General features: G+C 39.1%; 1 long non-coding RNA gene across 1 annotated transcript in view; it reads right to left on the minus strand.

Moving 5' to 3' along the window:
* Positions 1-26,073, minus strand: part of LOC123329420 — a 135,722-nt gene that overhangs the window by 105,413 nt on the left and 4,236 nt on the right. The window contains exon 2 of the long non-coding RNA XR_006544825.2: positions 12,550-12,682. This is a non-coding gene — a long non-coding RNA (uncharacterized LOC123329420). The remainder of the gene's footprint in view (positions 1-12,549; positions 12,683-26,073) is intronic.

Raw genomic sequence — 26,073 nt, forward strand, 5'->3', positions numbered from 1 at the left:
TGTCCAGGCTTCATTATCCCCCGACTTTTTGTCTGTCTCTGCCTTCAGCACCTTCGGTGTAGTTTCTATTGATGGTCGTGATCTTTGGATGGTAGTAGAAAAAGAAGTACCAAATCTGGCCATATTCAAACACCCCTGAGCAAGAGCAGCCTTTGTAATTTAAATACATCCTGTGTCCCCAAGACAGAGTCAAGTAGTGAGGAGGAGCCCTTCCTCTCATAATACCTGTTCAACTACACGACTTTATTTCAGAGGGGAAAATGTCTATGGGACGCTGATTAAGTTCAGCAAATCAGCTCAAACTAGCTTTTAAAAAAGTAAAAGAGGAACTAATGAATTCTATAATTAAAGAAAATTCCTCTCAGACTCCCATAAATTGCTGACTTCGGTTGCTAGTGTTACGAGGTTTTATCTTAATTGTGCCATCATGAATTTTTAAATTGAGAGCTGAAGGAGACGCTTTCCAGGGACTGATACCATTTTATCCTGGCTGATGGCACAAGATACACTAGAGAATTAATCAACTCTTTGTGACCAGTTGTATGCAGTGGTTGTTGGAGGAAAGCTTGCTTCTGGACTGCAGGCAGGACTTCTACTTGGCCTGGGTTGATGGGTTGGCAGAAGGACAGTTAATCATTGGGTCAAGAACAAAGGTGGATTTAGCCCTTGGATCCCCCTCCTGCCTTAAATTCTGTCCCCATTTTTCCATATTAAAAGAATTCATAAAATAATGGCCAATAAATTCAGCCTATGGATAAATTGATTGACCTGCACTGTGCATGGCACACCGCCTCCAGTTTGCTACTTATCTGATGAAAGAAAGAAAGGATAACTCATAAAACAATATGTTAAATTAAATAAAATAAACAAGGAGGCCATTAGATTGAGGTAACTCTAATTTCTTGGCAACCTAAGTTTGCAAACCAAAACTCAAGTCAGATCAACACCTATAAAAGCACTCATATTAAAAAAAAAAGAAAAAGAAAGAAAAACAACCCTAATTAAGAAACAGCCAATCACAAATTGCCACCTAAGCTTTCCCAGATTAGACAACTGCTTAAGTGACAGCCTATCAAATGATGTCCCTACTTTGTTGGCCTCATGGGCTGCTCTCTAAAACCCTTTCTCTTAGCGTCTATGGATAGAGTGCTCTTGAGCACTTTGTTTTGGCACTGCCCAATTTGAATCCATCTTTGTTCAAATAAACTCTTGAAAAATTCAGTGTACCTTTAGTATATCTTTTAGCACTTGCAGTTATCAAGTTATTGTGCAAAAAACATTTTAAAGGCAGATTCTATAAAATTTCTGCAAGTCATAGCAATTGCCAATTCTACCTGAAGGATTCCAAGCAAGTGAGTCCATTTAAAAGAGAAAGAACTTATCAGAAAGTAGATGGTGTGAAGTCTTCTAAACTCAAGGGAACTGCTCTTAAGAGGGCATCAACCTAGAGGGGTGGGGTGGGGAGGAAGATAGGAAGGACGTTCAAAAGGGAGGCTGACTCACGTTGAGGTTTGACAGAAAACAACAAAATTCTGTAAAGCTATTATCCTTCAATTAAAAAATAAATATATATATTTTATAAAAGAGAGGCATCAAGCACCAAATGTCTCTGCTGTGTTTCATTGAATTCAGAGTGGTGCCATTTGACAATAATAAAGGGGCTCCAGGTAGATAAATGAAGCTGGAGATGTGGGATCCAAATGTCAGATTTGCATGAGGAGCAATGTGGGAACAACTTGTAAATCTCTTTATGCAGTTCCATATTGTTCTACGTATCTGTTCTACCTGGTTAGTGAAGGAAACTGTACTCTCTTCATCCTCACAGAGGGGAAAAGGCAGTGATAGCCTGCGGTCTCTTTTTTGCTTATAACATTATAACGCAAACTAAAGAGGCGCATTAACCCTGAGTATCAATACTAACCATATTTTGGGCTCTGACCAAAAGGATACCCCGAAAGGACTCTCTCAGCAGTCACCAAAAAATTTAGGGTGAATCATTATATCTATTCCACAAAGCAAAGACTCAAAAAGTCTGAGTTTTTGAGCGAAAACTGAGATGTTACAAACTGCATCATTAGTTTGCTCTAAATAACACAATAAATAGCAAGCATGAAGGAAAGGGGTATCGTATATGAAAGGAAGGAAAGGAAAAGGAAACAGAAAAGGTAGAAAAAAGAAAACCAGAGCCAAGGACCTTCAAAATAAACCTTATTCAAAGTATTATTATGATAGATTTCACTCAGAAACTCAGTGAGCTAGAAATTCAGTGATCCAGAGATTTATTGCTAGTTTTTAATTAATTTGTTGATTAATATTTTTGGCATTGGCTCTACATCATTTGACCTTGAAGATGAATAGAGAAAATAATTAGAATGTCACCTGGCACTGTGGCCCTTGCTGTGCGGAGTGGCTCGAGCTGGTCCCACGGCTACAGTCAGGGCCTGTTCCCCGACATAATCCTATCAGACCTCATTTTGCTTATCAATAGCAATATCCATGCTTCTTAAATATCAAATATTCACTATATCCAAAAAGCAAATATCTGATCTAAAACTTAATGCAGACAATAACTGAATCAGATATCCCTGGAAAGCAATTATTTTTAAACAGCCATAGCTATTTTTATTACACGGACATTTAGGTTCTCTCTTTCCACGTTTAGCTTCTGAAGAGAGATGTTAGGATCAAAAGAAAAATGTAGCATGGGTTTCCTGACAGCTTAAAAGAGATTTTAACAATTCAGGTTATGAAGTGAGAACAGAATCACTGTAGGAGCTTAGTCTTACCAGAAGTTGTGTGGAGATTCCACTGCTATTGTTTTCAATAATAGAAAAGAGAACTTGGGATTTTTTTCTCCGACTTTTCTTTTTCCCTTTGTCATGGGAAAATGGATTTATAAGCTGCAAATACCTGAAATGTACTTAAATATTGCTGGAACATGTACTAGTCAGAAAACTTCACCACGTATCATATGTTTTCCATCGGTAAAATGAGCTCAGCAGCGTTGTGCGACCTGGAATCCTAGTGAATAACTTCTTGTACTATTCCAAGAAATGGCTGAAAACCTGTACAGATTAGATCACATATCTAATTCTTATGACAAAACTCTAAAACAAGCTTTCAAGTCCTGAACCCCCTCTGTGAATCACCCTCCTTCTGCCCCTTATCATTTACTGACCCACTCTCTCTATCTCATTTCTGTCCTTCTTTCCTTTATTCATACATCATTTCTTACCACTGATTTTATCTCTCCATGCACTTTCTATATTTCTACTCTTTCTTCTTTTCCTTCCCCTTTAATTTGATCTTCCACTATTCATCCCACACTCAAATGAGCAGACCTTTACATATAGTGTGCTGTGCGTGCTCAGATGCTCAGTTGCATCCCACTCTTTGCGACCCCATGGACTGTAGGCCACTAGGCTCCTCTGTCCATAGGATTCTCCCGGCAAGAACACTGGAGTGGGTTGCCATTTCCTCCTCCAGGGAATCTTCCTGACCCAGGGATAGAACCCGCATCTCTTCTGTCTCCTGCATTAGCAGCCAGATCCTTTACCACTAGCACCACCACATACATGCATAACATATAATCTATCTATGTTTAAAATACTGATTTTATTTATGAAATAAGCATCCTAGTCCTGACTAGATGAATTTCAAGTATTACATTCTCTACTTAAAAAAAAAAAAAAGACTTCAATATCAACTACATTGAGAGAAAGGGGCAGTCTGTGTGTGTGTGTGTGTGTGTGTGTGTGTGCAAGAAAGAACCTAATGACTTTTTCCCATTGGATTATTTTTCTTAAGGGCAGACGATGGTAATACAGGTCGGGGCAAGAGAAGGGGAGAGAGAGATTAATTCAGCAGAATATCATGCCTATCTTATCAGTTCAGTTGCTCAATTGTGTCTGACTCTTTGCAACCCCATGAATCACAGCATGCCAGGCCTCCCTGTCCATCACCAACTCCCAGAGTTCACTCAGACTCACGTCCATCGAGTCAGTGATGCCATCCAGCCATCTCATCCTCTGTTGTCCCCTTCTCCTCTTGCACCTAATCCCTCCCAGCATCAGAGTCTTTTCCAATGAGTCAACTCTTTGCATGAGGGGGCCAAAGTACTGGAGTTTCAGCTTTAGCATCATTCCTTCCAAAGAAATTCCAGGGCTGATCTCCTTCAGAATGAACTGGTTGGATCTCCTTGCAGTCCAAGGGACTCTCAAGAGTCTTCTCCAACACCACAGTTCAAAAGCATCAATTCTTTGGCGCTCAGCCTTCTTCACAGTCCAACTCTCACATCCATACATGACCACAGGAAAAACCATAGCCTTGACTAGACGAACCTTTGTTGGCAAAGTAATGTCTCTGCTTTTGAATATGCTATCTAGGTTGGTCATAACTTTCCTTCCAAGGGGTAAGCGTCTTTTAATTTCATGGCTGCAGTCACCATCTACAGTGATTATGGAGCCCAGAAAAATAAAGTCTGACACTGTTTCCACTGTTTCTCCATCTATTTCCCATGAAGTGATGGGACCGGATGCCATGATCTTCGTTTTCTGAATGAGTATTTAAAAAATATAAGCTAAATTTTCACAGATCTGGGGAGTGCCCAGTTTTCCAGTCACCCGTTAAGTACTGTGTTGTTACTGATGATGGCCTGATTTATATTTTCACTCCATTTGAAATTTTTCACTTTTTCTTTTGATTCTTTATGCTTAAATATTGAGTATCTGAATTATACCATGATTCAAATTATGCCATAAGCCACTATGTATTAAAATTATTCAGAACATAAATTAACAGAGTAGCTATTTAATACATGCATTGAGATTTAATGCATTACAGTTAATTTTTGCACTGTAATGCACTTTATGCATTAAGGTTAATTTTTCAAAGTATGGCAAATTTTTAATTTATGTTTTAATACTGAAGCAATTGTATTATGACTAATGAGACTGTGTGTTTGATGTGCTATTAAATAATTACCAAAATATGTGTTTTGCTTTTTAGTACAAAGGAATTATATATATACATATATGTATATATATATGTTTCTACTTTTAAAACCTGAATATAACAGAAGGCTATATTACTTTTAGGGGCTTCCCAGGTGGTGCTAGTGGTAAAGAACCCACCTGCCAATGCAAGAGACGTAAGAGATGCGGGTTCAATCCCTGGGTCAGGAAGATCCCCTGAAGGAGGGTGTGGCAACCCACTGTAGTATTTTTGCCTGGAGAATCCCATGGACAGAGGACTTGGTGAGCTACGGTCCGTATGGTCACAAAGAGTCGGACATGACTGAAATAACTTAGTATGCACATAAAACTTTTAGTAAAAACTAATCTCCAATATTTTACAATAGTATTTCTTTTATGCATATATGTAGTCTACATAGATATGACTGATAGAGTTTTTAATTCTCAACAAATCATTAAAATTACATATAATAAACATTTTGACACCTATCTTAATCCTATTAAGGCAAAACACAATTTGAGATCTGCAACTGAAATTATTATTTTTTCCTCCCCATAGTTTATGTTAATTCATGAAGGAAATCAAATTGTCAGTTAATTCAGAGGCATAAGATTTGCTAAAAGTCATCCCCACTTCTGGCAGTACATTTCTGAGTGTGGCACGCATTTTGGAAAGTTTGGCTCATTTCTGTTTCTCCTCACAATGTGCAGACCGTGGGGTCAGGTTTCATAGTGCGCCAGCTTGGTTTACGATACCTTCCCTGAGTCAGTGGTGCGCCTTCTTCCTGCGGGTCTCAATCCAAGAGCGGTCTGCCCTCCCGCAGCTGGTCCTCACTGCCTTGCTGGCTCCTATGAGCTGGTCTAGCAGCCAGCTCCACCTCCTGTCTTACTTTGCACTCTCCTCCCTCCTATACCTCTCTCATCATGCCCCCTTCCACTACCAAAAAAATGCTACCTAAACACCTCTTCTTTCACTGCAGATGGATCCATGGCCAACACCAGCCTCCTTCAGTCCCCTGCCAAACTGTCCATCAAGTCAAATTGCAGAAGTTAACGCAAACTGGGAACTTAAGCCGTGCCAATTAGTGAGTACGGTGCTTCATAAAGCTAGGAGGTAGATTCATTTGTTATCCCTGTTTTATAAATCATGACATCGAATCTTAGAAGAGCATATGGTTAGTAAGCCATGGAGCTAGAATTCAACCCCAGAAGCAAGATTATCTTTGCTCTGTTAGATTCTTTTCTTAACTGAACTAAACATATAGCTTCTTATTAAAAATAATACTGCTAATACAAATAATTGGAGTAGGGCTACAGTTGTGAAAGGTCTTTGAGGACTATAACATATTCTACCAATGTCAGATATGAGAAAATTATAATTTATAGCATTCCACCCCTTTTACATCACCTCATTTAACTACTTTCAGAAAATTATACAGATTCTTCTAATAATCTGACTAATGGAGTATGTTCCGTATAAACTACACATGGGCTCACAGTTTTAAAGACTTAGAAAGACAAGTTTATTCCATTTCAGGACAACTTTAATATGATAGACTCTTTCTTTGGCAGAGGAGGAAGATGTCACAGGAACTTAGGGATCATGAGTTTGGGTTCTGCTTAATTATATTATTGTACAATAAACATGTGTTAATCAAGCAACACCCATAATCAACATGAAAGAATAAAAACAGCTCTTACTACTAAAGCATTACTATTGATTTCTATAAACACCAAAATAATATCCCTTCTAGGCCCATTACACAGGTAGTAATAACCATTCACTTAATTAACACTGACTCACAGTGAAAAATTCAATCTGAGTACTTATAACATCCACATTAATATCAAGAAGCTTCATTAGAATTAATACCACAATAAATACAAAATGAATTAGTAATGACTGCACCATTATTTTAAAGCATTCCTATTTGTACTCCTGTATTTACTTCAATCATCATCACTCTAAATAGCAATTAACAAAAGCTGGGCTGGGCCTATTTGTGTAGAAATAAAAAAGGCATATAACTGCTACCCTGTGCAAGTCTTGTGCATTTTATTTGCACTCATGCATCAACACACTCAAGAGTATGGGAGGTTACTTTACATATTCTATACAGCATTGGGGAGAAAAACAAAACCATTCTACAATCAAGTTTCCTCATGGTTTCAAAGGTTCATTCTTTCTCAATAGCCACTTTTGATTCAAGATGTTGGCAGAGTGCCCAGCATATAGTACGCATAAGTATTTGTTAATCATCCCTTCACCCATGTGATAGATAAAAAAGAGTCCAAAGTGCAGTACTTGGGTGCATTCTTAAAAATGACAGAATGACCTCAGTTCATTTCCAAGGCAAACCACTGAATATCATGGTAAACCTAACTCTATGCCCCAATCACTCATGCAAAGAAGCTGAAGTTAACTGCTTCTATGAAGGCCTACAACACCTTCTAGAACTAATACCAAAAAAAGATGTTATTTTCATTATAGGGGATTGGAATGCAAAAGTAGGAGGTCAAGACATGCTTGAAATAACAGGCAAGTTTGGCCTTGGAGGGGCTTCCCTTGTGGCTCAGCTGCTAAAGAATCCACCTGCAATGCAGGAGACCCTGGTTCAATTCCTGGGTCGGGAAAATCCCCTGGAGAAGGGATAGGTTACCCACTCCAGTATTCTTGGGCTTCCCTTGTGGCTCAGATGGTAAAGAATTCTCCAGCAGTGTGGGAGACCTGGGTTCAATCCCTGGGTTGGGAAGATACCCTGGAGAAGGGAATGGCTATCCACTCCAGTATTCTGGCTTGGAGAATTCCATGAACAGAGGAACCTGGCAAGCTATAGTCCATGGGGCCGCAAAGAGTCAGACACAACTGAGTGACTCTCACTTCACTTCACTTGGCCTTAGTGTACAAACTGAATCATGGCAAAGGCTAACAGAGTTTTGTCAAGAGAACACACTGATCACAACAAACACTCTTTACCAACAATCCAAGAGGCAACTGTACACATGGACATCACAGGTGATCAATAACGAATTGAGGTTATGTTCATTGCAGCCAAAGATGAAGAAGCTCTGTATAGTCAAGAAAAACAAGACTGGGAGCTGACTGTGGCTCAGATTATGAGCTCCTTACTGCAAAATTCAGGCTTAAATCAAAGAAAGTAGGGAAAAGCACTAAGCCATTCAGGTATTGCTACTGTTATTGTTCAGTCACTAGGTTATTACTGACACTTTATGACCCCATGGACTGCAGCACACCAGGCTCCCCTGTCCTTCACTATCTCCTGGATTTTGCTCATATTCATGTTCTTTGAGTCAGTGATGCTATCTAACCATCTCATCCTCTGCCACCTCTTTCTCCTTTTACCTTCAATCTTTCCCAGCATCAAGGCCTTTTCCAGTGAATTGGCTCTCTATATCAAGTAGCCTAAAATATTGGAGCTTCAGCATCAGCAACAGTCCTTTCAAAGAATATTCAGGGTTGATTTCCTTAAGGATTGATTTGTTTGATCTTCTTGCAGTCCAAGGGATTCCCAAGAGTCTTCTCTACCACTACAGTTCAAAAGCATCAATTCTTCGGTGCTCAGCCTTCTTTATGGTCCAATTCTCACATCCATACATGGCTACTGGGAAAAACCATAGCTTTGACTATACAGACCTTTGTCAGCAAAGTGATGTCTCTGTTTTTTAATATGCTGTCTAGGTTTGTCATAGCTTTTCTTCCAAGGAGCAAGCACCTTTTAATTTCATGGCTGCAGTCACCATCTGCAGTGATTTTGGAGCCCAAGAAAACAAAATCTGTCACTGCTTCTACTTTTTCCCTTCTATTTGCCATAAAGTGATGAGGCCAGATTCCATAATCTTAGTTTTTTGAATGTTGAGTTTTAAGCCAGCTTTTTCACTCTCCTCTTTCACCCTCATCAAGAAATTCTTTAGTTCCTGTTTCCTTTCTGCCATTAGAGTGATAGCATCTGCATATCTGAGCTTGTTGATATTTCTCCTGGCAATCTTAATTCCAGCTTGGGATTTATCCAGCCTGGCATTTCTCATGATGTACTCTGCATATAAGTTAAATAAGCAGAGTGACAATATACAGTCTTGTCGTACTCTTTTCCCAATTTTGAATCAGTCAGATGCTGCATATCCAGTTCTAACTGTTGCTTTTGATCCACATACAGGTCTCGTAGGAGACAGGTAGGAGTGGTCTGGTATTCCTATCTCTAAGAATTTTCCATAATTTGTGATCTGTATAGTCAAAGGCTTTAGCCTAGTCAATGAAGCAGATGAAGATGTTTTTCTGGAACTTCCTTGCTTTCTCCATGATCCAACGAATGTTGGCAGTTGGATCTCTGGTTCCTCTGCCTCTTCAAAACCCAGCTTGTCCATTTAGAAGTTCTCAGTGCACATACTGTTGCAGTCTACCTTGAAGGATTTGGAGCATTACCTTGCTAGCATGGAAATGAGTGCATTTGTCTGCTAGTTTGAGAATTCTTTGGCACTGCTCTTCTTTGAGATTGGAATGAAAACTGACCTTTTCCAGTCCTATGGCCACTGCTGAGTTTTCCAACTGGCTGACATACTGGCTCACATACTTTCACAGCATCATCTTTTAGGATTTTAAATAGCTCAACTGGAATTCCATCATCTCCTCTAGCTTTGTTCACAATAATGCTTCCTAAGGCCCACTTGACTCACGTTCCAGGATGTCTGGCATTAGGTGAGTGACCACACCCTCATGGCTATTAGTGTCATTAAATGCATTTTGTAAAGTTTTTTTGTGTATTCTTGCCACCTCTTCTTAAATTCTTCTGCTTCTGTTAGGTCCTTACCATTTCTGTCCTTTATTGCCCATCCTTTCATGAAATGTTTCCTGGCTGTCTCCAGTTTTCTTAAAGAGCTTTCTAGTCTTTCCCATTCTATTGTTTTCCTCTATTTCTTTGCATTTTTCATTTAAGAAGGCCTTCTTATATCTGTGGGCTGTTCTCTGGAACTCTGCACTCAATTGGGTATATCTTTCCTTTTCTCTCTGACTTTCGCGTCTCTTCTTTTCTCAACTATTTGTAAAGCCTCCTCAGACAACCTTTTTGCCTTCTTGCCTTTCTTTTTTTGGAATGATTTTGATTACTGCCTCCTGAACAATATTATGAACCTCTGTCCACTGTTCTTCAGGTACTCTGTCTACCAGAACTAATCCCTTGAATCTATTTTTCACTGTATAATCATAAGGGATTTGATTTAGAATCACTGCAGGTAGTGACTGCAATCATGTAATAAAGACACTTACTCCTTGGAAGGAAAGCTATGACAAAACTCAACATTGTATTAAAAAGCTAGGATATCATTTTGCAACTAAGGTCCATCTAATCAAAACTCTGGTTTTTCCAGTAGTCGTGTACAGTTGTGGGAGTTGGACCATGAAGAAGGGTGAGCACTGAAGAATTGATGCTTTTGAAATTTGGTTCTAGAGAAGACTCTTGAGAGTCCCTTGGACTGCAAGGAGATCAAACCAGTCAATCCTAAAGGAAATAAGTCCTGAATATTCATTGAAAATACTGTTGCTGATACTGTATCTCCATACTTAGGTCACCTGATGTGAAGACCAGACTTATTGGAAAAGACCCTGATGCTGGGAAAGATTGAAGGTGGGAGGAGAAAGGGGCAGCAGAGGATGAGATGGTTAGGTAGCATCACCCATTCAATGAACATGAATTTGAGCAAACTCTGGGAGATAGTTGAGGACAGAGGAACCTGCCGTGTTATAGTCCATGGGGTTGCAAAGATTCGGACTTAACTTAGTGACTAAATAAGAACAAATGATATATAGTCCAGGAGGACTCTAGTTACACTTGGGTTTTTAATTTTAGTGTTGATCAAAGAGTCTGTCACTGACTAGCTGTGTATACAGCCAAACTGGACAGATGTTATTTAGTTGGGATAATACAGGGAGGGGGTATAACCTCCTCCCTGTCTCCCAGCTAGCCCTACTGAATTGGGATAAGAAATATCATAAATTACTTTTCATTCAGAATGAGTCATTTGGGAAGAAAATTAAGGAAAGAAACTATGAAGACCTTTTTTCATTCTATTTCCATTCTAATTGGCTGAATCATGATTTTTCAAGATGTTAGGAACTTGTTTGCCTTAATCGAAGCAACTCTGATGAAAGAAGACAAAGAGGCTAACAAATGACACTAACAAAACTGTCCTTCCACAATGAATCTCCTTGCTAATGAAAAGTATCTCCACACTGGCTTTTGCAGAATCTTAAGTATTGATCATATTTGAATTGAAGAAAGCAGAATGGAATGGAAATAATTTAAGTTGCTGTTAATTTAAAGCAGTGTCTGAATAGATAAAGAAGACATACGTACATAATGGTATATGTCTCATCCATAAGAAAGAATAAAATTCTGCCATTTGCAGCAACATGGATGGACCTAGAGAATATTACACTAAATGAAGTATGTCAGAAAGAGAAAGAAAATTACCATATAATATCACTTATATGTAGAACCACAAATATGATACAAATGAACCTATTTGGAAAATAGAAACAGACTCACTTACAAAACAAATTAGTGGTTACCAGTGGGGAAGAGCAAGATAAGGGTATAGGCTTAAGAAATACAAACAACTATGTGTAAAAACAGATAAGCAACCAAGATACATTGTATAGCACAGGAAAATACAGCCATTGTCTTGTAATACTTTGAGAGTGAAAGTGAAAGTCACTTAGTCGTGTCTGACTCTTTGCAACCCAATGGACTATACAGTCCATAGTATTCTCCAGGCCAGAATACTGGAGTTGGTAGCCTTTCGCTTCTCCAGGGGATCTTCCCAAACCAGGGATCGAACCCAGGTCTCCCACATTGCAGGTGGATTCCTTATCAACTGAGCTATCAGGGAAGCCTTAATACTTCAATGGAATATAATCTGTAAAAATACTGATTATTGTGCTGTACAACTGAAACTAATAGTGTAAATCAGTTTTGCTTCAAAAAACTATTTATTATGTATATTCATTCTTAAGTACTGGATAGTCAGAAGTCTGTCATTTCAAACACTGTTGACAATGCGATAAAGGGGAAATTCCTCCAAAAGAATATCACAGAAGCCTCGGGACATGGGAGGGGAGGCTAGGAGTATGTGTTTGATACATGGGAGAGGATGTGTCTACCTGGAAATTTGGTTCTGTTTGGGGTTCACAGGTTACTTGATGGGTGGTGTGGATTATCAAAGTTCTGCTCCACACTTACCATCTAAACCATCTGCCTTTGCTTTTAATTGCTTTAATTATTTTTTCTCTCCAATTGTGTGACCATTTGTATGCCAGAAAAACTTGGGATTTGCTGACCATGGAGACAGTAACTGTGTTTCAAGGCCCTACAAGCTTTGAAAACCAGAGACAGCAAAGAAGCAAGCTGCTGTTTATGTAAAAGGTAAACATTAAATCCAGGTAGAGAAACAAAACACAATTTATTATCCTATTGATCTCGAAAAGACTAATGCCTTTCCCTTTCCTAAGGACATTTATCCAATATGCTTTGCACATCACAGCAACAATCTGTAACCCACTTACGGAAGTGTCACCAGGATAGTCTTGAACACCGACGTTGCGTGACTTGGAAACGGTATCCTGGGTGAGGCTGCTCGTGCAGTTCACAGTATGGCATAAAACCACTCAGGCCTCTTCCACCTCTAGCTTGAAGCCTCTGAAAGGGAAAGGAGATGGGATTCTGAGAAGTGAAGAAGAAAATTCAGTGTTCCTTCTTTTCCATACCTCCAGGTCGGCACTCTAATCTGACCTAGAATCCACCATTCTTTGCACACTCACTCTGTGCCAGGGACCTTACATAAACATTTTTTTATATCTTTATAATGAATTACTAATGTATGAGTATATCCATTTATAGATGAGATTCTATGTAAATGACTCAACATATTGCGTGTTACAATGAGAAAGCAACTTTTAAATGAGCGCCTCCACTGCAAAGAAAGCTTCAGCTATTTAGTCATGAAGTTCCATAACTAAAGAAAGTTGACAAACTGAAGACTAAAGACTCAAATATACAGGTGATGGAAGACGATACCTCCACAAATACCAGAGCCGCCTTTGTGGGAGGCTATCTGTAAGGACATTTTATCCTAGCCCTGCGTGTGAAGTGGATGAATTCTTCTCACCAGCCGGGTCAAAAACATCTATGAAACACCAGGCTGAAATACAGAATCCTGTGCTAGGTACTGTTGGGGTTTTAAGACTTCATTTCTAATATGTGAGAATGCAAGCCTTTCTCTCTCATTTTGGATCAAGCAATCGCCTCTTTTCAATTTTGCGTGATAGCTGTTGAGAGCACTCTTGGAGATAATAAAAGTGTCTGGGCACCCTGCCACCATGTACTTTAGACTGTAGCTTGGTGGAAAAGAGGGTGAGAACAAGGAGAGTGGGTAGAGGGGAATCTAAATAGATGATGCTGCAATCTAAATAGACCAGGGAGGATGGGAATATAACATGAAATCAAGGAGAGTGGAGGTTAATAATAATCATCATCACATCTAATCTTTGTCAGAGCTTGCAGTGTTCCAAGTACAGTCCGAAGAGTTTTATGCACATTACCTAATTAAGTCCTCATGATAATCCTTTCATTTAGGAACTATTATTTTCCTCAAGTTGCCAATGAGAACGCTGCAGGTTGAAGGTTAGCATCTAACTCAAACTAGTTAGTGGGTAGTGACATCTGGATTCTAATGCAGGATGTCTGACTCCAGTCATCCTTAATGCATCGTGTGTCAGGAAACGAAAGGAGAGGAAAAAAAAGAAAGAGAACCTGCAAGAACATAAGGGAAAAGGCAAGTATGAACCTCTGCTCCTAATGCAAGTGGCATGATGCAGAGTAGGGCATCAGCACTCAGGACCAGCCTGAACAATAATATACATACAAACAAAGTAAACACATCACAGGTGTTCAGTTCCACGAATTTTCACAAAGTAAGCCCGCACCTATGTGACCTCACCCATGCAATGTGTACAGCCTTTGTAACCAAGAAACAAACATTTTCCCCCGTCCACCCCTCTCTCTCCAGTTACTAACTCCCTTAAAGGGTGATCACCTGACTCTGCAACTAGAGATTAGTCTTGCCCATAAAAATGGAACCGCATACTATACGTATATTTTCGTGACTGGCTTCTTTTTTAAAAATGCTTTGTTTGAGAGATCTATTCATATGAGAGCAACTGACGATAGTTTATTTATTCTCCTGATGCATAGGACCCACTGTGTAAATATACTATCCTTGGTTTATCCAGCACACAGCTGATGACTACAGTGTTTAGTGTCTGTACCGACTGCAGAGAAGTCTTACAGCAGTCCAAGCACCGTTTGATAGGAAACAATCAAGAATCCTAAATGGTTCTACCCTCAGTAGAAGAGTGAATTTAAAATAAAATAATTGCACAGAAGAAGCAGCAGAAATCTTTCATATCTAGACCTTGGCACTAAATGATAGAAAAAATAAATAAATATAGTCCTTGACAATCTGCAAACACAAGTTGGTTTCTATGTATTTCAATGATCTAAATTCACATTATCTGCACAATTAGCTTCCTAGAGTCCCAGGCCTTTTAAATATAAACTATAAATCCCCAAATATATAAGTAAATAAATTCACATGGTGTACCTCAATCCAAAATCAAAGTATGCCCACAGATAAAATTCTAAGAAATATGATCTAGTAGTCCAGAAAGATAAAAACACCCAAGGGACTGAAGTCTTATAAGGGATCATCTGCAGACATCTAAAACTCCTTTCTGCTATTAGCATTTAAAAATGGGAAATAGAGGTTGCACACAGAAGCACATAACAATCATATTTTTTAAAAACCATTTAGATTTGCAAGATATACATAGAAAATTGTGTAAATTAAACTTAAAAGCAGAAATTTAAAATTCAATGAGTAAGTTTAAAATAAGCCTGGGCAGAGGTGATGAAATAATTTGTAACAGAATATTTAACTCAACAAATTAGATAGATTTAACGTAGCAAAACAGGGAGATGGAGAATATAAAATAGAGATGGAGAGATACGAAGATAAAAGGAGAAGTTCTAACATCCTATTGATGCTCCAGGAATACCAGTATAGATGGGCATCATCCAATCTGCCAAGGGCCTGAAGAGAACAAAAAGGCAGAGGAAGGATGAACTTTGCCCTCTGCTTGAGGCAGGACATGCGTCTCCTGTCTGGGGATATTGGCGCCACTGCTTTGAACTCAGACAGGGATTTACACCTTTGTCCCTGGATCTTGGGCTTCCCAGGTGGCTCAGTAGTAAAGAATCCGCCTGCTAATGCAGGAGACTCAAGAGAGGTGGCTTCGATTCCTGGCTGGGGAATATCCCCTGGAGTAGGAAATGGAATCCTGACCAGTATTCCTGCCTGGAAAATTCCAGGAACAGAGGAGCTTGGAGGGCTACAGTTCATGGGGTCACAAGGAGTCAGACACGACTGAGCGATTGAGTGCACACACACACACACACACACACCCTGGTTCTTGGACATTTGGACTCCAGCCGGAACTTACATCAATGGCTCCCCTGGTTCCTAGGCCTTTGGATTTGGACTGAAACTATACCACTAGCTCTCCTTACAGACAGCAAGTCATGACGTCTCAGCCTTTAAAATCATGTGAGTTGGTGTCTCAAAATAAATCTTTTTATTTTATCTATATATAATCTATCATATCACAGGAAGGGCAGTACAAAAAGTGTTCAAAAGAAGTGAAGTGAAGTGAAGTGAAAGTTGCTCAGTCGTGTCCGATTCTTTGCGATCCCATGGACTATACAGTCCATGGAATTCTCCAGGCCAGAATACTGGAGTGGGTTGCCATTCCCTTCTCCAGAAGGGAAATTTTTGGCAAAGGAGAATTTCAACAGAATTTTTATTCATAAGTCTTTAAGCCACAAGCAAAGAAAATAAAGAACTAGAAGTGGAAAGAGTTACTCTGACCTTCTCTTGGGTTGGCCAAAAAGTTTGTTCAAGTTTTTCTGTAACATCTTTTTTCCATTCCTTCCTCCTTCTCTCCTTCCCTCTCCCTGTCTGTGTTTTGCTTTTTTCCTTAGTTTTGTATATTGATTCTCAATTTGTTTTCTTGATTCTTCAATGTCCTTTTCATCTCATTCTATTATTTCACTCATTTTCTCTTTGAATTCTCTCTGTACTTCTAGTATGAAGTATATTACATTCTTTTTACTTTCCTTCGTAACCAATATTCTAATATTGCACAGTTTTCGTGTCATTTATTATATTCTTTCCATGCTTAATTTGAGAAAGCATATTGACTGTAAAAGTAAAAGGCTCTGAAGGGCTTCTGTGCTGCTGCTTCTGCCGCTGCTACTGCTATTTAGTCACCGTTGTGGCCGACTCTTTGCAACCCCATGGACTGTAGCCCACCAGGCTCTTCTGTTTGTGGGATTTCCCAGGCAAGATACTGGAGTAGATTACCATTTCCTTCCCTAGAGGCTATTCCCAACCCAGAGATCAAATTAGGCAAGAATACTGGAGTGGGTTGCCATTCCCGTCTCTAGGGGATCTTCCTGACTCAAGGATGGAACCTGGGTCTCCTGCCCTGTGGGCAGATTCTTTACCATTGAGCCACCTCGGAAGCCCATAGGGATCTTAAAAGTCTAGGAAATACAAATTATATTTTCTCAATAAAATTTTCCTTATTTCCAGGCGTTTTGATAGCCTCTATTTGCTATGACAGAGGGTGATAGAATCAGCATCATTTCTTTCCATTCTATCTCTACCTAGCTAATTATCTTTCCCACTGAGTTACAAGCTAAAGACTAGGCCCATGCCTGATACACAGGAGATGGCAATGTGTATGCCTGTCTGAGTGTTTGTGGGAGGTGTGTGTGTGTGTGTGCGTGTGTGCATGCCTTATAAGGTAGAGAGAGAGAATGATTGAAAGATTATCTGGATTCCCTCCACACCTGTCTTTCACATCAAATGGTCTATACTAAGGTTGACTTCATGTGGTCTGAGGATAATCAACCCCAAGAAAGAATAATTCAGGGATGGTAATCATTAAACTATTAAAAGCAGATTCTATGTCAACTGAAGATTTTCTTAAAGTTTTCTATTGTAAGATCTTGCTCTAGAAACAATATTGGTTAACCACTATTTGATACTAAATTGCACATTAAACTTATCCATTCTTCTTCAGGCAGAAAAAAAAGATTTTTAAAACTAAGAGATTCCTGAAATCTTAAGAAGTAATGGATAAAACATTCTAAATATGAGTGTGAAATTACTAATGTAGAGTAACCTTTCCTGGAGAGGGAGACTAATTCTTTATCACAGTGCTCAATAGGCTTTATTTTGAAGGTGCTTAGGATGGCCCATAAGCCCCATGTCAAATCCCCTAATATTCCTTGAGCGTATTAAGAGATGATGCTTAAAATTCTGACTTTTCTATAACGGAAGTTAGCATTCTCCCTGCAATATATATAACTGATCATTTTCTGAAAATAGGTTTTGGTAAGGGTGCAGCATATCTAGAGAACTTGGCACTTGAATTGGAGGAATCGTCTGAAGGCACGAGACCACCAGGGGCTCGTGTGACAACTGACAGTTATTTCACGAACTGGCCTATGCTTGGTCTTTCTTCCTTTCAAAGTGCTTTTCCCAGTGGAAACTGCCTGTGTAGGACATACCCAATCGATGAATTTCAGCTGTCATCATGATTGACATGGGTCACTGAACAATTGAATAGACTTTGATGATCAGTATTGATTGTGAATGTTTCTGAAATTAAAATATTGGATATTTTATGGACTTTTCATTTCATGAATGTAGAATATAGTTATTGAACCATGAGTCTTTAATTCCTGTGATGGTTACCTCATCTTAGGCAAACTAAAAACTTTTCTTCTAAAAGGAGAATTTTAAATGGCTACAGAAAAGATGTAGGTAAGAGCCCAAGATTTCTTGAATTCAATATTAAAAAAAAAATTAATACATGCTCTAAAAAGTCATCTATATATGGTGATCATTCTTATGCACTCTGTATAGATGCCTTAGGTCTGCAGTGTAAACTCTGTAAGTATTAAGGGCAGTGTTAATTAATTTAATCAACAGGTATTGATGAAGTGGGTATTATATCTGGCACTTTCTACACATAGAGATTTGGGCACCTTTCTAAATGCAGAGATGAAACAGTGTCATGTCTTTTGTTCCATGGGGGGAGACAACCATGATGAGCTCATCACAGGGAGGCTGCCTTGTCAGTGAGGTATCTGGTGAGTGCAGAATGCAGGAACTAGCTAAAGGATGCAGGAAGGATGAAGCTTTCTGAGGAAATGATCACAGGCTGAGGCCATATTAGAATAGGATTTTGCTTAAGGAAAGTAATTAACTATGTCAAGAGAAGGGTGGAACTCGAGAGGATGAAGAACAACCCAGAAAGAAAGGAAAGTGCTTCTGCGGCTAATGGTACAGCACATTTAAGAATCCAAGGGAAGCCTAGTGTGGCTGAGGGTAAAATGCAAGAGCAAGCAAGCTGAAACATGAGGCTGGAAAAAGAGGAAGTGATAAGCAAAGGGAGAGCTTCAGCGTAGCAAGTCTCATGCCTCAGAAAACCCGAGACAGTCTCAGTTTATGCCTGCTGTCTAATATAAAAATAACATACCCTTTCATTCTTAAATGCACTCCAGCCTGCTGAGGATATTATATTATTACCCTAGTTAAAGGTCATGTTACAGATTTTGGTCTTTATCCTAACTTCTAACAATGGAAAATAATTAAAATGTTCAATGGGTTGGCTATGGCTCACTGTGGAAGCAAGAACACTGAGAGAGGAGGCCTTCGGGAAATATTCTTCTTCTTATTATTCTTTTTTTATTTCCTTTTGTTCAGTTGTTGGTGTTGTCTTTATTAATTTAAAACTTTTTAAAATATCTTTTAAATGTTTCTATTTTTACTTTATTATCATTTTGCATTTTTTTTTTTTTTTTCTGTTCTAGTTCTTTTTCTCTGCCTAACTTTTTGTTTCTGTTTCTTTGGTGTCATTTTTAATCATTTGTCTTGAACTTGACTTGTCTATTTTCATCTTGTTTGTGTGTGTACATGTGTTGTTGCTGTTTTTTGTTTTGCTTTTGCTACTCGTCTTGGGTTCTGTTTGTCTGGGTTTTTTTCTTTTCTTTTTTTCTTCTCTGGCAGCATTTTGCGTCTTGAGGGTTCTAGGTTCCCTGGCCAGGGTTCGGGCCTGGGCCTGCAGAATGGAAGGACCAATTCTAGGACCCTGAGCTGCCAGAGAATCCCTAACCCCAGGTAACATTAATCCATGAGAACTTGCATGGAGGCCTCCATCTCGACACCAAGATTTGGCTCTACTCACCTGACTCCAGGCTCCAGTGCTGGACACTTCCTGCCAAACAGCCAGCAAGGCAGGAACACAGCCCCACCCATCAGCAGACAGGCTGCCTAAAGACACACTAAGCTCACCGATACAACCAAACACACCACTTCATGCAGCCTTGCCCGTCAGAAGAAAAAGACTCCGTCCACCAAAGAGCAGGCACTGTGATGAAAAGTCTTCTATCAAACAGAAGTCCAGGGCCAGATGGTTTCCCAGGCAAATTTTTTCAAATGTTTAGAGAAGAGCTAACACTTATCCTTAAACTCTTTCAAAAATTTGCAGAGGAAAGAATATTCGCAAGCCCATTCTACCAGGCTGCCACCAGTGTTATACCAAAAGCAGACAAAGAAATCACAAAAAAGAAAATTACAGGCCAATATCACTGGTGAACTTAGGTGCAAAAGTCCTCAACAAAATACTGGCAAACCAAATCCAACAACACATTAAAAAGATCATACACCATGATCAAGTGGAATTTACCCCAGAGATGCAGGGATTCTTCAATATATGCAATCAATGTGATACACCATATTACCAAATTAAAAGATAAAATCCATATGATAATCTCAATAGATGCAGAAAAAGCTTTTGACAAAATTCGACACCCATTTATGATAAAACTCTCCATAAAGTGGGCATAGAGGGAACCTACATCAACATATTAAAGGCCATATATGATAAACCCACAGCAAGCATCATTCTCAATGGTGAAAACCTAAAAGCATTTCCTCTAAGATCAAGACCAAGATAAGGATGTCCACTCTTGGCACTATTATAAAACATAGTTTTGGACATCCTAGCCATGGCAATCAGAGAAGAAAAAGAAGTAAAATGAATTCAAGTTGGAAAAGAAGAAGTAAAACTGTTACTGTTTGCAGATGACATGATACTATACATAGAAAATCCCAAAGATGCCATCAGAAAGCTACTAGGTCTAATCAATGAATTCGGGAAAGTTATAGGATGCAAAAATAATGCACAGAAATCCACTGCATTCCTAAACACTAACAATGAAAAATCAGAAAGAGAAATTAAGGAAACAGCCCCATTTACCACTGCAACAACAAGAAAATACCTAGGAATACACCTTACTTAAGAAGGGAAAACACTTATACTCAGAAAATGATAAGATTTTGATGAAAGAAATCAAACATGATGGAGAGATATACTATGTTCTTCGACTAGAAGAATCAATATCATGAAATGAATATACTACCCAAGCCAGTTTACAGATTCAACGTAACCCCTATCAAATAACCAATGGTATTTTTCACAGAACTAGAACAAAAATGTTTATAATTTGTATGGAAACACACACACACACACACACACAAAACCCAAATAGCCAAAGAAATCTCAAGAAAGAAAAACGGAGCTTGAAGAATCAGGTTCCCTGACTTCAGATTATACTACAAAGCTACAGTCATCAACATAGCATAATACTGGTATAAAAATAGAAATACAGATCAATGGAACAGGATAAAAATCCAGAGATAAAGCCTTGCACCTATGGTCACCTAAACTATGACAAAGAAGGCAAAAATATACAATGGAGAAAAGACAGGCTTCAAAAAGTGGTACTGGGAAAATCAGACAGCTACATGTAAAAGAATGAAATTAAATACTCTCAAACACCATACACAAAAATAAACTCAGAATAGGTTAAAGACCTAAATGTTAATCCAGACACTAAAACATCTCAGAGGAAAACATAGGGAGAACACTCTTTGATATAGATCGCAGCAAGATCCTTTTTGACTGACCTCCTAGAGTAATAAAAATAAAAACAAAAATGAACAAGTGGGACCTAATTAAATTTAAAAGCTTTTGCACAGCAAGGGAAACCATAAACAAGATGAAAAGACAACACTCAGAACCGAGAGAAAAAATTTGCAAATGAAGCAACTGACAAATATCATTATTTATTAGAGAAATGCAAATCAAAACTGCAATGAGGTAACACCTCACACTGGTCAGAATGGCCATTATTCAAAAGTAACAAACAACAGATCTAGAGAAGGTGTGCAGAAGAGGGACTCTCTTACACTGATGTGGGAATGGAAACGGATACAACCACTAAAGAGAATAGTGTGGAGGTTCCTTAACTAAACATAGAACTATCTTATGACCCAACAAACCCCCTACTGGGCACAAACCCAGAGAGAACCATAATTCAAAAGGACACATCCACCCCAGTGTTAATTGCAGAACTATTTACAATAGCCAGGACATGGAGGCAATCTAAATGTCAGTCAACAGAGGAACGGGTAAAGATGTGGCATATAGCTCCAATGACGTGTTATTCATCCATAGATAGGAATGAAACCGCCATTTTCAGAGATGTGCAGGGACCTAGAGACTGTCATACAGTGTGAAGTCATAAAGAGAAAAGCAAATATTGTATATTAATGCATATATGTGGAATCTAGGAAAATGACAGAGATGATCTTATTTGCAAAACAGAAATAGAGAGGCAGACAAAGAGAACAAGTGCATGGATCCCTGTGGGAAAGGGCCAGGGAGTGGGTGAACTGGGAGACTGGGATTCCATATGTACACTACTACATATATAAATGATAGCTGGTGAGAGTCTACTGTATAGCACAGGGAACCCTACTTGGTGCTCTGTGGTAACCAAACCAGGAAGAAAATCCTGAAAAGAGGTGATATATATATATATATATATATATATATATATATATATATATAGGCTTCCCAGGTGGCTCAGTGGTAAGGAATAACCCTACCAATGTAGGAGGCATGGGTTCCACCCCAGGCTAGGGAAGATCCCCTAGAGAAGGAAATGACAATCCACTCAGGTATTCTTGCCTATGAAATTCCACGGACAGAGTAGCCTGGCGAGGCTATAGTCCATGGGCTCCTAAGAGTCGGACACAACTTAGCAACTAAACAACAGCAACCTGTGTATACATATGGCTTATTCGCTCTGCTGTATAACAGAAACTGACACAGCAGTGTAAAGCAACTCTACTCCAATAAAAAAATAAATAAATTCGTTAAGCAAGTAAGAGACATGATCATTGTAAAGGCTTGAAGGTGTCATAGTGTAAGGTGTACAAGAGGTTCATAAGGGCAATGATAGATGCAAAGAGACCAGGTAAGAGGCTAATGCAAGAATAGGGAAGGGATTGCCATAATATGGACAAGTTGATACTTGAAGAGATGGAATAAATGAAGTTGAGGCAGTGGGTGTGTACTTCCCTAATCATATCTACTTCTGCCCGCACAAGAAATTAGCCAGGCTTTGGGAATATATTGAGACCGCTTGCTACCCAAAATAAGAGAAGCTGGTGAGAAACCCATGCTAAGGATGAGAGAAGAGAGTACAGAATTGTAGCTGCGTCAAATAATTGAAATTCTGGCAGGATGACTGATGCAGCCACTTGGGGATTGATGGAAGCTACATGAGGGTCACCATGTTGTATCAAAAAAAAAATAAATAAATAAATTCTGGCCAGAAAGAGATTAGTCTTTATAGAGAATCACTAGATACTGGTATACAAACCAGTTTATAGTATTGTAATGAGCTTCTAGAATTCACGTGTGGGCTTTTAACTGCACATCGCCATAAAGCGGATGGGTGTTTTACATGTGTATTGAAGCAATTTCTTCAATCTGTCCTCTGGCAGGGTGTAGCAGAGTACAGCTTTAAAAATGAGAAACTCCTCAAGTCAGATTAGGAACAATTCACAGCAAACTGCAGCTAAACACACTTTGATTCCACCTCATGGAGAAGGAAATGGAAACCCACTCCAGTATTCTTGCCTAAAGAATCCTGTGGACAGCAGAGCCTGATGGGCTGCTGTCCATAGGGTCGCACAGAGTCGGACACGACTAAAGCGACTTAGCAGCAGCAGCAGCAGCATTCCACCTCAAACGCAGGAGGTCATTGAAATATATGTGATTCCTGAATCTCATTTGAGAAGAGAAAGAATGACAACAACACAGCCGTCCTTTGGGCTCAAGACCAAAGAAGGATACTTAAAGGGAGGAGGCAAGGGAGGTTTGGTTAGTTAGAAGTAATACGAGAAGGGTCACCATTTCATAAAGTTGAAGCCTCCTCAGGGAACCCCCTAAGGGGCAGTTCACAATGTGCTTTTAGACTAGACTGTGATGTCTTTTTTTGTTTGTTTTTTCATGTCAGATTTGGTCCCCAGTGGAAATTTTGTGCAAATCTGAACATTAATCTCTTGGTGCCTTAGAGACCTAAAAATGCATACATAATTCACTGGCAAATGCAGTACTTGGGATTAGTGATGCCCACGTGATTATTTCACTTGTAGCAAAAGGTGCGCACATAAGGGAAAGACCCCAGTGGACACCCATTTCTCTTCTGCCATCCTAGACACAAATTGTAGAGGTACTAAGTCTGAAACTGTTGGACTTGTTCCCAGTATCATTTCTAACTCCTTGGCTTTAAGAAGAAACTTTGATAAACACAATGTAATTAAGAGAAGCAACACTATGCCTAAAGGCATCTGAATCATCTCTCTAAATCTAGCAGGAAATAAGGAAGCTGGAGTCCCTAGAGGAAAGTTTGGGTGTCCTCTACAGCAATTTGTAGGGGAAAAGAGTGACAGTGATCAAATAATTAAATAAAAGTTCTTCACCCAGTCAATCACTCAGCTATTAAGTGCCTATAGTTCATGCAGTGTACTCGGCTATGGAATTAGAGCCATAGATATGGAAAACATGGTCCCTATCCCCCTGGCAGTTACCCTCAAGTGAGACATATGAAAAACTGTTAGAAGACAGAAAATGAACAAGTACGTGAAATTATGTGTGTATATTAAAATATATACTATATATCGACTCAACGGACGTGAGTTTGAGCAAACTCCACGAGATAGTGAAGCACAGGGAAGCCTGGCGTGCTGCAGTTCATGAAGTTGCAAAGAATTGAATATGACTGAGCAACTGAATAATATGTACTACACTATGTAATATATATAATTATTTACCAAATTAAAAACAAAATTGACCTAACTTGAAGATGTTTCAATAATGTGATAAGGGAAAGCTTCTTACCAGAGTGATGGTTGAGTTAAAGCCTGAATCAAAAATGTCATTTGAAACTAGGAGGAAGAGTCTAGAAACGTGAGACAAAGGTAAGAGCTAAGATATTTGAGATGTAGTGAGAGGCGGGGAGTGTTCTGCAATGAGGTTGGAGGGTTAGAAAGCAGAAACTGAGTAATAAGACTTTATGGGTCACAGAAATTTGGGGTTTGCCCCAGATACGATGAATGTCATTGGAGACTTTCACAGAGAAGAAATTCATGATATAAATTAAAAAAAAAAAAAGAAAGAAATTTCTGGCTTCTGTTTTAAAAGTTCACTGTCAACTGTTAGTAATTATGAGTCCAGTTTGTGATTTGTTATGGGAGACCATTTGAGCAGGGATTATATTTGGATCTAGGACTATAGAAGTGGGTAGATTCGCCACATGTTTTGAGTTAGAAATGAAAGGCTTTGATGATATACTCAGTGAAAGGGAAAGTTTAAGGGAAAGGATGAATCAACTCTTCCCCTTAAGAAGGTAGGCAAATGATTGCACATTGTTGATACAGGGAAGAATGGGAGAATAAAATAATTTGGATGCTGGGAATTGAGAGTGATGTTTTTGGCCTGTCAATTGGAGATAACACGTAAGTTTGTAGGGGGTTTAAGAGTGTTTCATGTCAGGGGCTTCCCTGGTAGCTCAACTGATAAAGAATATGCCTGCAATGCAGGAGACCCCGGTTCAATTCCTGGATCAGGAAGATCCACTGGAGAAGGGATAGGCTACCCACTCCAGTATTCTTGGGCTTCCCTAGTGGCACAGATGATAAAGAATCCACCTGCAATAATCCTGGGTTCAATCCCTGCATTAGGAAAATCCCTTGGGGGAGGGCAAGGCGGCCCACTCCAGTATTCTTTCCTGAGAATTCCTATGGACAGAGGAGCCTGGCGGGCTACAGTACATGGGGTTGCAACGAGTCGAATATGACTAAGCAACTAAGCACAGAACAGCACAGTGACTGTCAGATGCTGTGGATACTTACCAAGTACAGTAACTTGGTGGGCATTAGCATATAGACGTTATATAATGTTACACAACGTTATGGGTGTGGAGGAGATCATTAGGAATAAAAGTGTTCATTTGAAGTTCAATTGGAAGGAACAAAGACCAGAAGGCATTACATGATGAATGGACCGGAGTAGGTCAGGGGAAGTGGGGAAGAAGTTCCAAACTGAAGGAAGGAAAAAGCAGTTTTAAGAAAAGTGTGTACAGAGAATCAGGAAATTTGGGGGCAGCTGCCCTGTGGGATTCAGTTTTGGGAAAAAAGATGGATTAAGATGATTTTTTTGTGTGTGTGATGTACTGTCTAACCTATTCCATAAAGTTCCCAAGTGATTTTCAGAGAACATATTCATGATTTTTCAGAGATTTTTGTATGAACTCATATTCATTGTCCTTTAGACTGTTTGGCAAAGTGAAGACTGGTCTCGAGATAACTAAGTTATATTTCAGTTCGTATATTATTTCATTTAATTCATTCAAAAGCCGATTTTATTATTTTTCCCATTTTACATTTCAAATGTAAGATTAAATAGTTTGTTGGAGTTCAGAATGATTCCCACTACATTTTCAAGAGCAGAGGTCTTCCAAGCTACTGTCTTTTTAGGTGGCTG

Source organism: Bubalus bubalis, chromosome 15 (assembly GCF_019923935.1).
Source record: "Bubalus bubalis isolate 160015118507 breed Murrah chromosome 15, NDDB_SH_1, whole genome shotgun sequence".
Classification (NCBI taxonomy): Eukaryota; Metazoa; Chordata; class Mammalia; order Artiodactyla; family Bovidae; genus Bubalus; species Bubalus bubalis.